Source organism: Taudactylus pleione, unplaced genomic scaffold (genome assembly GCF_031769625.1).
Source record: "Taudactylus pleione unplaced genomic scaffold, aTauple2 ptg000019l, whole genome shotgun sequence".
Classification (NCBI taxonomy): domain Eukaryota; kingdom Metazoa; phylum Chordata; class Amphibia; order Anura; family Myobatrachidae; genus Taudactylus; species Taudactylus pleione.
The window spans coordinates 23,777,023-23,791,147 of NW_028284421.1; the positions used below are offsets into that span (position 1 = coordinate 23,777,023).

The following is a 14,125-nucleotide window of genomic DNA, read 5'->3' on the forward strand; positions in this document are numbered from 1 at the left end:
GGGATTATCGCACACAGCCTGCAAGTTTGTCCAATACATTTTTGATCATACATTGATAACCTGAGCTCCTTTTATCTCGGTCCCTGTGAAAAATGAACTAAGCAATATTTTGTAAATGCTGTTACATGTAGTTTTATCTAGAACCCACAGTACCAGGGTGTATATATTTTTATTTTGAAAGCAACTAAAATGTTATCTGAAGGAACACATTTTAGGCCACATCATTGTAGTGGTCACAACAAGAATTCCATGCCATATATTTAGGTTTTGTTATTTAAGATTGTGGCGAGCATTTATACGGTGTCTTTGACTAGGTGTGAGCAGTGACATAACCAGGTTTTGAAGTAAAGTGGAGCAAAGTTGGATGGTGTGGCTACATAAAGGGTCATTTGGACACCATCACAGTAAGTGTGGCCACCCCCCTCCAGAGCAATAAAAAATGTACCAAACTTAATGGATGCACCTCCCGCAGCTACGTGCAGTAGATTATATCCCAAGTACCATGCAGATCAGGACGAACAGCTGTACTCCTTTGCAGAAACTAGGCATCTACTCAACGCGATACTCCTAACTTGTTTACCTGCCGTCCTTAGGTTAGGTTATTTGGTGGTGGACACAGCTGCACTTCCATTTGTCCTGTTGCTTCTGATTGGCAGCCACCAGAATTGATTTGCCTGTTATATTGAGTAGATGTGGAGACAGACAGGTGCACATAAGGGTTGGAGATGGAGATACTAATACAAAGTTTGTGACTGGCACAGAGAGGGAGAACAGACAGGAGATGGAGGGAGGAATGATCAGTGGTGGGCTGGAGAGGGGGACCCACTACCCTACTTACATTGAAGTTTTGCAGTGATCCCGACACTCTTGTGGAGGAAGCCAACAAGAATGGAAGGAAGGTTGAGGAGGGGGCGAGCATACTAAGCAGTGCATCCTGTATAAATGGCCGCACAATACCTTATGTGCTACGGACAGTGGTTGGCCAAGCCTTCAAAGATAGAGGTCCAAATAACGTCATTTTTGCGATGCCTGGAATTTGTAAACACTGTTAGGGGGAGCAGTCTCGGCTCCTGATTTCTCCTTGACTGTGCCACTGGGTGTAAGCACCTTTGTGTACAATTTCCATTTTGTGCACTTCCCGTGTGTCCTCAATGCTGAAGTGGGAGAAAATAGAGAAACCTTTAGTATTCAGATAATCTGATTGGTAACGGCAGTATTTCAGAAGAATGCTGAGCTTTTTGGAAGGAAGTGACCATGGCCCTGATTCAGTTCCGAACGGTATTGCATAGCCGCAAGGAAACAAAGCTGGCAGTCTCGCTAAGCTTCAGATTACTTAGGCTGGCAGCCCCCCTTCAAAGAGCTTGGGGTATCAGGGAGCGAGATCGCAGGACCCATTCTGCACAAGCGCCGAACGGATCCTGCACATGCACAGTTTTCCGATAATCGGAAAACTGCGTCAAACCCTACAGTAGTGTCTGTATTTGAATCATGCCCCTTGTCCACTCATTTCCCTATTGCTGAAGACTGATTGTGACAAAACTAGTGTTGTCATGTGTGGAGGGGAATGGAGGATAATGGATGGATAGCTAGAATAAGATTTGATAGATGGAGTAAGGTCACCAAGCAGTACAGAGTAGTGTTGTGGGACTATTTTGGGTAATGTGCTCAAATATAACATGAAAAATGCTATGTGGTGGAAATATAAGTGCCCTCACTGAGGTGAGTTAATGTTCCTGTGTTCTGTAAAGGGACAGTATACTGAAACCTTACCACTAAATGAAGATAGTCCTTTAGTAATACATTTTCATGTTTGTAAGGAATTTATGCAAATATAAATTCAGGCGCACAATTAATAATCAGTCATTTTTAACACTCTATGATCACTTGTAAAAAAAAAAGCAGCTGCCAATTAAAGCACTGTTTTGCTTAAACCACTTTAAAAAATATATATTTCTCAGTGCGCTTAATTATAATACTTATTTTAAGACTTAATAATATCACATAGTAACTATTTGTAAGGGAAATGCAAGAAACATTTATATTTCTATTAATAAAGTTCTGAAAAGTGCAAAAAACTTTCAAATGTATGGTCTTGTCTTTTATTGTATGTTTATTAACGTTTCATGGTGCTTTGATGTTTTCTCCAAGAGGGGTGTGGTACATCATCATTCTGCACATCATATTGCACTGAGGAAGGGTCCACTGTTCTGCCCTGAAGCATTTGCTCTCTTCTATGATGTTTACCTAATTAGCTAGTTGCATTAAAAAGCACAAATGAGCTACTGTTTAAGAAAAATTCAATTTGTTGGCGTGTAGGCTTGTTCTTTATTCTATTTGATTATTTGATGCTTAACCACTTAACTGGCTAATATTTTTCCAAAAACTGCTAAAATTGTCGTTTTTTTTGATCGGTACAGGTTCACCATAATCTAAGTCTTCATGGAACAATCAATACAAATATAAAAAAAAATTTCCCCAAAAAGAATCGGTGGCTTTCCATCGATGGTCACCAACGATGCCACCATTGATGGTTCAAAAAACCATCTATGGTGAACCATCGATAGTTTTCACCACTCTATGGCCACCGCTGGTGGGTGTACGGTGGATCACAGACCAATTAAAAGTGTGTTGCGGGTCACCAGGGTGGGGCTAAGCTCTGTGTCAGTAAAAGAGAGAAAAAATACCATCGAGTTCCACTTTGCCATCGATGGAAGAGAAATATTGTGTCTCTGCCATCGATGGCAAGCCATCGGTAGTAAATCATCGTTTGTTATGAATTGATGGTCATCCCTACCGAAGCATGTGCTGATCACTGCATCAGCCAGCCCGGCTGCACCCCACATCGCTGCTCCCAATCACAGTGATGCACACTATGCATAACCCAGGCGGCTGCAGAGAAGAACAACCGGCAGGTATATACAAGAGCAGTGCGGTTCCTTCAATCCAATACCTCGGCAGCTGCCAAGAAGAGCAGCCACCAGGCACAGTGACATGGGCAGAGTGGCTCCTTCAATCCAATTTCCCGGCGGCTGCAGAGAAGACCAGCCGCCGGGCACAGTGACAGCAGTGCGTCTCCTTCAGTTCATTACACCGGCGGCTGCAGAGAAAAGCAGCCGACGGTTATGTACAGGAGCAGTGACGCTCCTTCAATCCAATAGGCTCATCATCGTACACAGGAGCAGAGTGGCTCCTTCCAATATAATACCCCAGCGGCTGCTCCTCTCAGCCACCGGGTGGGGGGTGTCGCTGGGCCGGTTATCACTGTGATCATTGATCGGCACATCCTGGGATAGGAGGCGTGGGTAAAGAGGGGGCCGGAAGGTGCCTCCTGAAACTGGCGGATGATGTAAGATTTTCTTCCAGCACCGCCCACAGGGCGTTTCTGACTGGTTGCATCTGATGCTACCATATCGGAAAGCCCACCCTGGCTTGGTCGCATCTGATGCGACCAAGCCATGGGTGGGCTTGGTGCAAATCCTTTATTCCAGCCCATTTGCAGTTACTGGTACAAAACAGAAACATCTTCGCTAGAAAAGGATTTAATATCCCAGCTAACTAAACAGCAAGGTCCTTGATCCAGAGTTGAACATACACTCCACAAAGAAGTGTATCATGTGTTTTTTTTTTTTCTCCCTTATGTCTGAAGAGACACAACTGTGTAGTAGCGGATTATAAGGGCCTGTCAGTGGAACTGCAGCCTATGCAAACCTGGATGTAAGCATAAATACTCCTGCTTGGAGGTGTATTTATTTCACCCTATATAGTGTACTGATGATGACTAATAGCAAATCAAGCATACTCATAGAGACAGGCGCACCACATGATGTGTACAACTGCATACAGACTGATGATATATGGACTTATTTCTCTGGACACAGGGCCTGATTCAGCAAGGATTACAGTTGCTAATACGTACACAGCCGGCCGATCGCAGTGCGCGTGCACGAACGAACTATTACGATCACAGAGGCCATGCAGACCCCTCACAGAGTGATTGACAGGAAGCACTGTTTGTGGGTGATGACGAGGGGTGGTCGGGGAAACACAGGCATACCAGTGCATTCGCTCGCTGTTGCAGGGGCATGCATAAATTATCCACTGTAATGCCATACGGAGTGTGAGGTCTCATAGCGTGCGTAGAAGTTAGAGATTTCTGTGTAAGGTCAGGGCTTGTGCAAGTGTGCATGAGACTGCGATGGTACTGTACCGATAGTTTTGCTATTCTGCTAAACCTTACAGATGTGTGTCAGGTAAAGTGGGTGTCCTCATGTTATGCTGAGTTTGCATTGCATTCAGCATGCTCTCGCAGTTGAACTGTGTGCGTAGGCAATATTGCGATCCGTAGTGAGTTAGGCCCACAGTGCGGGAATGCGTATGCCTCATTTATGTCCAAGTCTGCATCAGGTCCCAAGTGTATTGACAAGCTAAAGATGCAAGGAAAAACCTGTACCTGAGCGCATATATATATATATATATATATATATATATATATATATATATATTTGTACCTCCATGACACGTAAGAAGGTTTTCGTGTGTACGATGTGCTCTCTATCCAGAGTACATTTATACCTAGCCACTACTTTGCATTTAAATGTTTTAAAAATACCCATTTTTCTGTTCTATAAATACATTTATTTTGTGTTGTGTTTAACAGGCTGAAGTACTAGGCTACTTAAATTTGACTGGGGTACTTCTTGGGGGTATACACATAGGGGCTGATACAGTGTTGTATGCAAGTCCATTTGGTGGAAGGGTTTTGCTATTTTTAACACTGCTCCACAGCTGATCGCACACATCTAAAGGCCCCCATACATCAGCAATTGATTGCAGCAATCGTGCAGTTTGCAATCGATTGTGTATAAAAATCTTAACCTTTTTCAATCGATTGTGGCAACTCTGAAATTGATAGGGAAAGATTTTTATACACAATCGATTGCAGATTGCACAATTGCTGCAATCAGTTGCAGCTGTATGGGGGCTTCAAGAGTAATTAGAGATCTTGTGCAACTCTGAGATTATTATCATCCTTTATATGGCACCACAAGGGTTCCGCAGCCCCTTACAAAGTACATAAACGAATGAGCAAACAAGAAAACAGCTAAATACAGTACAATACAATGCAGAACAAGGACATGGTTTATAAACATTGCTGCATTAGCGATTATAACACTCGGCAGGGCCTCAGCAAACAAGTGTTAGGTGCCCTAGTGGGGAGTTTGGAGTAGCTCATCGTATGAGTGAGGGAAGGAGAAACACAAGAGGGCTCTGCTTGTGAGAGCTTGCATTCTAAAGGGGGGGAGCTGCAGAATGGGTCTTACTGGGTGGTCATGGGGCGTTGCCACTTAAGGTGCATTTGCCTAATTGCGGGCTATGCTGAGCTTCGCCTACTCAGAGGTCTCTATGATTTCAGATTGATCTCTTGCACAGATAATAATACTGTAGCTATTTGAATAGACTCTCATCGGCTGCTATAACAAACATACAGCCGCCGCTGGCTCGCGGTCTGCACTACAGGGCCCGGGGGTTGCTGGAAATCTGGTCGCCAGGCAACCAAATCTGGTCGCTATGGCAACCTGGCCCCCGGGTTTTGTCGAGCCCTGTACTAAAGGATTTGGGACTCTAAATATATTATAAGTCATAGAAGCCAAATGGATTCTGTCATTTTTTTCTTCTTTTTTTTTTATAAGTAAACAAAAGTACCCAATATGGGTTGCAGCACCATGTTTTCACAGCTAACTGTACATTAGCTTTTACAGATTCCCCCGCAGTGTGTTTGTGTAGAACCTGTCATCCTAAAGTAAATGGTTATCCCTATCTTTGGGAGAATCTAAAATTGTTCATATATTTCTATTATAATTTTCTAGTATAAGTAAACCAAAAACATGAGTAAATATGTTTTATATAGGAAGTAACACAGATTGGTTAGTGTGGTGATGTGGGAGCTGTCTTCTCAAATGTTAATGACAAGTCGTAGATCTACCTGATTACTGGTATTTTATACCGGTGAGCCTGTTTATATTTAGGCGTACAATACTACTAAATCAAACGGCCATGTTGCTGGGTGCCTACAAACTTTCCACTGTGCATCACAAACCCACTTCCTGTTCTGTGGCTGTAATTTATAGCTCAGTAGTCTAAAAAAACTTTTGTTGATAGTAGAATATACATGAGCAACCCTCTCACCCTGTGCTGTTTTCTCTCTTATTCACTCAGTGTCGACTTATTATGAAACAGTTGAATATTTATAAACTCAAAAGAGCTTTCCAAATTCCAGAAGCATTTTGTATACTGCTGGATATTTAGTATCTCCTATATAATGAACACGTTTGAGGTAATTGTGTTTCTTCGTCACAACTTCATGGCAGCCATTACCCTGGGATTATATCCCATTTCCCCAGTATAGGCAGGACCACATAGTGTATATATCCTTGCTCCTCCTTGTCTTTTTTTCCTGTCTCCTAGTCAGGCAGAGTAGGGAAGTTTTATTTTTTTTTCTGTTCTTAAAGGCTTACCTCATTCTAAAGTCCCAGCGTATGCGCCTCTGTGGACGGGATGGAGCCCTGGGAGGAGGCAAGTGCGCAGCTAGATTTGCCTGACGTCAACAGGTGGTTGAGCTGGCGGTCTGGCAATTCTGCAATTTGCAATCGATTGTATATAAAAATCGGCAATGTATGGGCTTCACAGATCGCAGGTTGCAACCAAAAGTGATTGGAATTGTTAAATCAGATTGTCCAACATGTTGGATTTCACAGATGGATTGGGGCTGTAGATTGCTAGTGTATGGAGATGATCAGCAGATTTGCAGACCGTTACTAGTAAAATGATGGGTCTTTCAAGGTTGGCAGATCTGTGTTTGCTGCAATTGATTTGCAAACCACTGAAAAAGATCTGTAATTGTATGGGCGCAGATCGCTAGATTGGGAAATCCTAACATCTGGCAACAAATCTTCAAATTGTTCAAAGGTTACACTGCATCCTGCACTCCTGAGAAAGTATCACAAACCACTCGTATATTAGAATGATGCTTTTTCTTGCATTATTTCTTCCTAGCTTCCACAGCTGAAGGCACACTGTAAAATTGACAATCGTATTTCATTACTAAATATCCTCACAACAGCTCCTTCACCGTGACTCTGGTCAGATGCTGCATAGCTGACCAGGATCACAGTGCAGTAGATGGGAGACTAGCTGACCGGAGCCCCAGAGGGCAACAGCGGAGCACCGATCACCGAGGTAAGGGTAAGTGAGTGGGTGGTGGGGTTGGTGAGTCGGAGTTGCATGCACGGACACCTTCTTGCTGTATTTTTTGCAAAAAATACAGTGAGAAGACTGTGGATGGGATTCGCAGGGACAGCACTTTATCGCAAGCTCTGTCCCTGCAGGGGATTTTTGATAAATCCCTGTGATATTTCCTAAATTTGCAATGCGATTTTAGGTGAAAATATCACACTACATCCGCATTTTAAATGCTGATTGTAGTAAATAGGACCCTTACTGTCTAAGGAGGAATTTATGGAATTACAACGAACTAGGGTCCTGATTCAGACTTGGGAATAGAGTGATATCTCTCTCAACTGATCATCTTGGTGAAACCATGCTGTACTGCAGTTGGGGCAGATTTAAAATGTGCGGAGAGATTTAGATTTGGGAGGAGTGTTTCCAAACTGACATCTAAATTGTAGAGTAATAATAAAGCTGTGTAGTATTTGTGCGCTACATACAAAAGCAGCCAGTATTTACCCCACATGTAAAAATATGTATGTATTTTGCATTGCAATATGGTTTGTTCAGGTTCACAGTTGAGAGAGCGATATCTCACTCTGTTCCCATAGGTCACAGACTAGCCTGGATTATGATTATGGGGCTATGGGCCTGATTCAGCAAGGAACGCATAGGAGAGAATGCATGCACTTGGATGATGTTTTTTGCTCTGCGTATTCATATGCATCACAGTGCACGATCCGGACAGTGCGATAGAGGATGCGTATGCAGGGAGTCCGCAGCCCCACGGCACAAGTGATTGACAGGAAGTGCCGTTTGTGGGTGATGACGGGGGAGTGGTTGGGCAAACGTTTCAGGGGCATGCATAATTAAACCCTTGCGGCGACGGACGTCTAGTTGCACACAGGAAACGGCACAAATCCTGTGTGAGGTCAGGTAAACCACTATTATGCTAATGTTTTCAATGTTTCTGCTGTCTTACCAGGTATTAGAGGACGCATGTTAAGGGAAGTGGGTGGTATTATGTAGTGCTAGGCGTCTGCTTATTTTTTCGTGCGTATGCATTCATTAGCATATTCTCGCAGCGGACGGGTGCGTGTGTCTGCATCCATGAATTCCTTGCTGAATCAGGCCGCATGTCACCAGAGATTGTACCTGAAGATGATTTGGATAATTCTTCTAGTACAGAGTCGGGAGAGATCTTAGAGGATGCTAGAATGTTGCAGAGTTTCCTTATAATTCATAGATTTATAGATCTGTTTCAACATGCTATCCACAATCTCCAAATTAAACAGTCTAGTGATCAAGATTTGCTGTTTGAAAATAGGTCCAAAAGGTTTAGAGTTTTTCCAGTGCATAAGGTGATGAAGGAAATCATGTGTAAGGAATGGCAGAACTTGGATAAGCGACTGGGTAATTTGAAAAGAATTGGTCTTATGTATCCGATCAATGATGAGCAGTTTCTCAGATGGTGTAATGTTCCTAGAATAGATGCTGCAGTAGCGGAAATAACATAGAGAACAACTATCCTTTAGAAGATGGTGCTGTACTAAAAGATGCTATGGATAAGAAAATAGAAAGTTCTCTAAAATAAAAAAGTTGCATATTTCTTTGTGTCTTTTAAATCTGGTGTTTCTGTGGCTTCAGTTTCACAGGCCTTGAGGCAGTGGGATTCCTTTAGGCAGTCAGATTTGGAGGAGAAAATCTTGAGGCAATATTTACAGAGGAGCCTAGGAATAATCCAGAAGGCTATAGAGTATTTGTGTGAAGCGTCTCTTGATGTACTGGAATTTTCAACCAAAACCATGGCTGCAGGTGTTATGGCAAGTAGAGCATTATGGTTGCGATTGTGGACAGCGGATACGCATTCAAAGAATGGACTGGTTTTGTTGCCATATGATGGTTCTCTGTTGTTTGGTAATAAGCTGGAAGCAATAATTCAGAGATTGACCGGTGGTAAATCTGTAAAGTTACCTCAAGATTAATGAAGCAGGTACCCTGGGCCATCTTCTCAACAACAGTTTAGAGAAGCTAAAAGTTATTGGCCAGGACGTCAATATGGTGGAAGGTATTCCACGGGGATAACCCGACAGTCCTTTTGCCAGTCCTATAGGAGAGGCAATCAGAAGTTATGACTACTGCAAGCCAGCCCCTCACATCTGTGTTGGTAGGGGGCAGACTTCTAAGATTTGCTGGACGATGGAAACATTTTGTTCAAGACAAATGGGTACTGGATGTAGTATCACAGGGATAACAGGATTTAAACAGATTCCAAGAATAAACAAATTTGTGGAATAGGAAGTTCCGGCTATGGCTTTGGAAGTCACAGCTTTAGGAAAAAAAATAAAAAAATAATCTCAGGAGCAGTAGAGGTTGTCCCATCCATACAGGTGAGAAAGGGGTTTTACTCCCACCTATTTCTGGTAGAAAAGTACACAGGGGGGGTTCAGAACGATTCTGGATCTCTGAGAATTAAACAAGTTCTTGAATGTTAAAGAAGTTTCATATAGAAACATTGAAAACTATTTTGGCAGGAATAAAAAGAGTAGATTTCCTGGTCTCGATAGATCTGAAGGATGCGTATTATCACGTTCCAGTCAACAAGAAATACAGAAGGTATCTGAGATTCTGTGTCAAAGGAAGACCTTTCCAATTTACATGTCTGCTGTTTGGCCTGCTAACTTTTCCAAGGACATTTACGAATGTTCTTGTACCTCTTATAGCCCATCTGAGAAAACGAGGAATAGCAATCTGGCCATATTTGGACGATCTACTACTTTCAGGGAAATCGGAAGAAATGGTGAAACAAGCTTTGGACGAAACAATAGAAAAGTTGGTTAAAACCAGCACAAAACATACAATTCTCGGGCGTGCAAATATATACTCATCAATACACGTTACACTTTCAGAAGAAAGAAGCAGGAAAATCCGCGAGTTGGCAGCATTGGAGAGAGGATGTGATAAAATTTTTCTACGTTTGGCGCTTTCGGCTTCTTGATCTAATAGTTATAGTCCCATGGACAAGGTGGAGAATGAGGAAATTACAATGGAATGTTCTGAAACACAGCAGGAAGGGGCTCCCTTTGTACTGCTGAATAAAATTGGAACAAGCAACAAAGGAGTCTCTATCCTGGTGGACGAGCACAAATTGATCGACCAGGAAACATCACTGCCAGAGCCTCAATTTCTAGTGCTAACCATGGACGCAAGCTTAACAGGCTGGGGTGCGCCTTTGCTGCAACAAGGATATTGGACCCCTCAGGAAAGGATAGCCTCTTCAAACCAACAAGAGATGAAAGCAGTTTGGAAGGCAATTGGGTGCTTTCAGAATCAGCTAGAAGGAAAGCATCCAAGAATATTCTTAGACAACATAGCAGTGGTGGCCTATTTGAATTGCCAAGACTGCACAAGAAGTCGTACTCTAATGGTGGAGGTGTCAAAGATCATGGAGTGGGCGGAACAACACATAAAATCCTTATCGACTCTGCATGTGCCAGGGAAAAATGACATCCTAGGAGATTTCCTAAGCAGAAACCAGGTCCTTCCAGGGGAATGGGAGCTGGGTGCGCAAATCTTTCAAGCCATAACAAAAACATTTGGTAACTCAGAAATAAACTTGATGGCTACACATCAGAACATGAAGATACTGTGTTTTTTTCCTCAGGTACCATCTACCACAAACAAGTGATGTAGACACGTTCTCTCTAATTTGGAGGTTCAAGCTGGGGTATGTTTTTCAATGATTGCTCACGCATTAAAAATGATGAGAGAGGAAAGAGTGAGTGATAATCTTCCTTATTGGCCAAACAGGGCTTGGTTCTTGACAGTAGCGAGAATGGCAGTCAAGGAGCCATGGACCTTACCAATCAACCCAGAATTATTGCGCCAAGGTCCATTGTTCCATCCGGATCCGCAAAGTCTGCATTTGACGGCATGGAAATGGAAGGAAAACGACTGAAAGGATTATCCAATCAAGTCGTTCAGCTTCTTATGCAAGCTAGGAAAAAGGTGTCTTCTCAGATATATTATAAAGTTTGGAAGACTTTTATTTCATAGGCAGATCCTAAATCTGATATTATGACGGCCACTACACAATAGGTTCTGCCATTCTTGCATGACTGTTTTGTAAAAGGTCTGGCTGTATCTACTATAAATGTGCAAATAGCAGCCTTAGATGTCTTACTAGGTAGAAGGTGGTCCGAAGAAGATCTGGTAAAGAAATTCTGCCAAGCTATGAAGAGAATACGGCCACATGTAAGATCAGTAGTAGCCCCATGGAATCTGAACTTTATTCTAAATGCATTGATGTTACCTCCATTTGAACCATTGCAGGAGATTCTTGTGAAATTATTGAATTGGAAGGTTGTATTTCTAACTGCTATCACCTCAGCTAGGAGAGTAAGTGAATTGCAGGTGTTATGGCTGAAGAGCCTTCTCTAAATATATTGCCAGACAAAGTTGTTCTAAGAACGAATCCAACTTTTCTACCGAAGGTAGTGTAAACCTTTCATTTAAATCAAGAAATAATTTTGCTGGCTTTCTCTCCTCAACCTAAAGATGAGTGTAGAAAAGTTGTATAAACTGGACTTTGTTAGAGCAATAACTCTCTATTTAGACAGCGTGAAGGAGCTCCAGAAAACAAAGCACATGTTTGTTCTGCTATTGGGTGCAAGAAAGTGTTGTGCTCCATCAAAACAGACTATCGCAAGGTGGATTAGAGAGGTGAACGCGTTTGTGTATAAGAAAGACTGTCGTAAAACTCCAGAAAATCTTAAAGCACACTAGACCAGGGCGGTATCAACTTCATGGGCCAAGAAGGAGCAGGCGTTAGTGAAAGACATTTGTGCGGCAGTCACTTGGTCATCGATACATAAAATTTCAAGCCATTATACGTTGGATATAGCGGACACCCACTTTGGAAGTAATGTCCTCCAAGGGCAGTCTTATGAATAAATTCAATATTTAAGCATGGATATGCTAGTTGGCTAATTATTTGCCCTCCTTATATTTTGCTTTGGTAGATCCCAGCATAGTGGCTGCTATGAAGTTGCGATGAAGAAAACAGCAAATTATATTTACCGATAATTTAATTTCTTGAAGAATACATCATGGCAGCCTATAGTTACCCTCCCTTATGGTGTTTTTTCCCATGACCAGATATAGGAGACACTCAAAATACAAGGAGGAAAGGGAGGAGCAAGGATATATACACTAGCTGGGCGGTCCTTGGCAAAACAACTTCCTGTCTATCCTTGGGAATGGGATATAATCCCAGAGTAATGGCTGCCATGAAGTAGTCTCAAAGAAATGGAAATATCGAAGTATAATTAGCTGTTTTTACCATATTAACAATCCTCAAATTATAATTTCTTCCCCTATATACAGGAATATTGGTCCATTGGGGCCAAGTTTTTCAAAAAGGATGGTAAGAAGATCACTCTATGGGCTAGAAATCCATATTACACTTTCATATTCCTAGTCGTCTTTGGTTTTGTTTTATTCTTTCTTGTTACAGTATATCTTCATGGTAATGACTACAATAATCATGTTTGTATCTGCATATTTAAATTTATTTTTCGGTAACATCTTTTTTTGCGTGTGCGCACACTATTTACGCAGTGGCAACCCCATGCCACAATTTTTTTTTTATTTTTTTTTTGGTTGTCTAGAGGGTAGAGTACTCTGTAGGGAATTTGGCATCTCTTTACAGGTCTTGGATTGGGCAGTCATTTGGTACAAAAGTAATATGTAGCCTGATATAAATGCAAAAAAGTTACTTAAGCTGGGTACAACTGAGACGATGTTACAATTTGGCAGGTGATGACAAAATCTAAGCACTATAAAGTTTAAAGCCCAGAGAATAAAAATGGATAATAAAAACTTTTTTCAATGAACAGAATTTCAGTTTGACCTACAGTATATTAATAATGAGGGTTGTTTACAGAAACAAATACATGAAGCCTGCTATTGTTCCTTGGAATTATAGACATTGGCAACTATGGAACATAGGAGTATATTTACTAAAGATCGATTTAAAATCAATGAAAATCGATCAACATCAATGTTTTGTTTCTGGGGCTAAATCACATATTTACTGACCTTTTTTTTTTTTTTTTTTAAGTATTAGTAATTGTGTGGTTTAGCCCCAGAAACACAGCACTGATGTTGATCGATATTCATTTATTTTAAATCGACCTTTAGTAAATGTACCCCATAGTGTGAAGGAAGTTTAGTTTTTTAGCATTGTACTAGTCTTGAGATCCATTAAATATACTGGGGTCATTTGGTCACTTGTCTATATGGCCAAATTGCACAGAACTGACCGTTTTAGAGCAGTGGTTCCCAAACTGGGTGCATCAGGGCACTTGCAGGGGTGCCTTGGGTTGGTGGTCCAGTACCAAATAAAATGATTTTTAGTCAGTGTGATAGGCAAAACCAGGGCTAATGGCTTCCAATCAAAAAATGTGTGGACAAAAAGAAGCGCAGCCCTGTCAACCACCACATAACTGAACCTAAGGGTGACAAATAAGCACAATTTACTTCATTTCATTTTTCGATGAATTTCTGAATAAGAAACTTTGGACTCAAGGGTGCCGTAGATATAATGCTGATACTCTAGGGTGCTGTGATTTGAAAAAGTTTGGGAACCACTGGTTTAGAGTGACCATATTATGAAGGTTAGTGATGTCTAAATGCAACTACTACAATTCACTGACTACTGCATACAACTTTTGCAAGTCAGTGACCACTTCCTGTATTTTCAGCTAAACCTTATAGGGCCATATTAACAATGGGTTGGATGAGACTACTGCACCAGGCCTCCACATAAAATAGGCCCATCATCATGACAGCCACCTAGCTGGCCACATGGTTGGCCATAAATCATAATTATTAAAATTTA

At 41.7% G+C, this 14,125-nt stretch overlaps 1 protein-coding gene across 1 annotated transcript in view; it reads left to right on the plus strand.

Moving 5' to 3' along the window:
• The window catches only part of CSK (C-terminal Src kinase), a 126,145-nt gene that overhangs the window by 69,758 nt on the left and 42,262 nt on the right, over positions 1-14,125 (plus strand). The window lies entirely within an intron of this gene.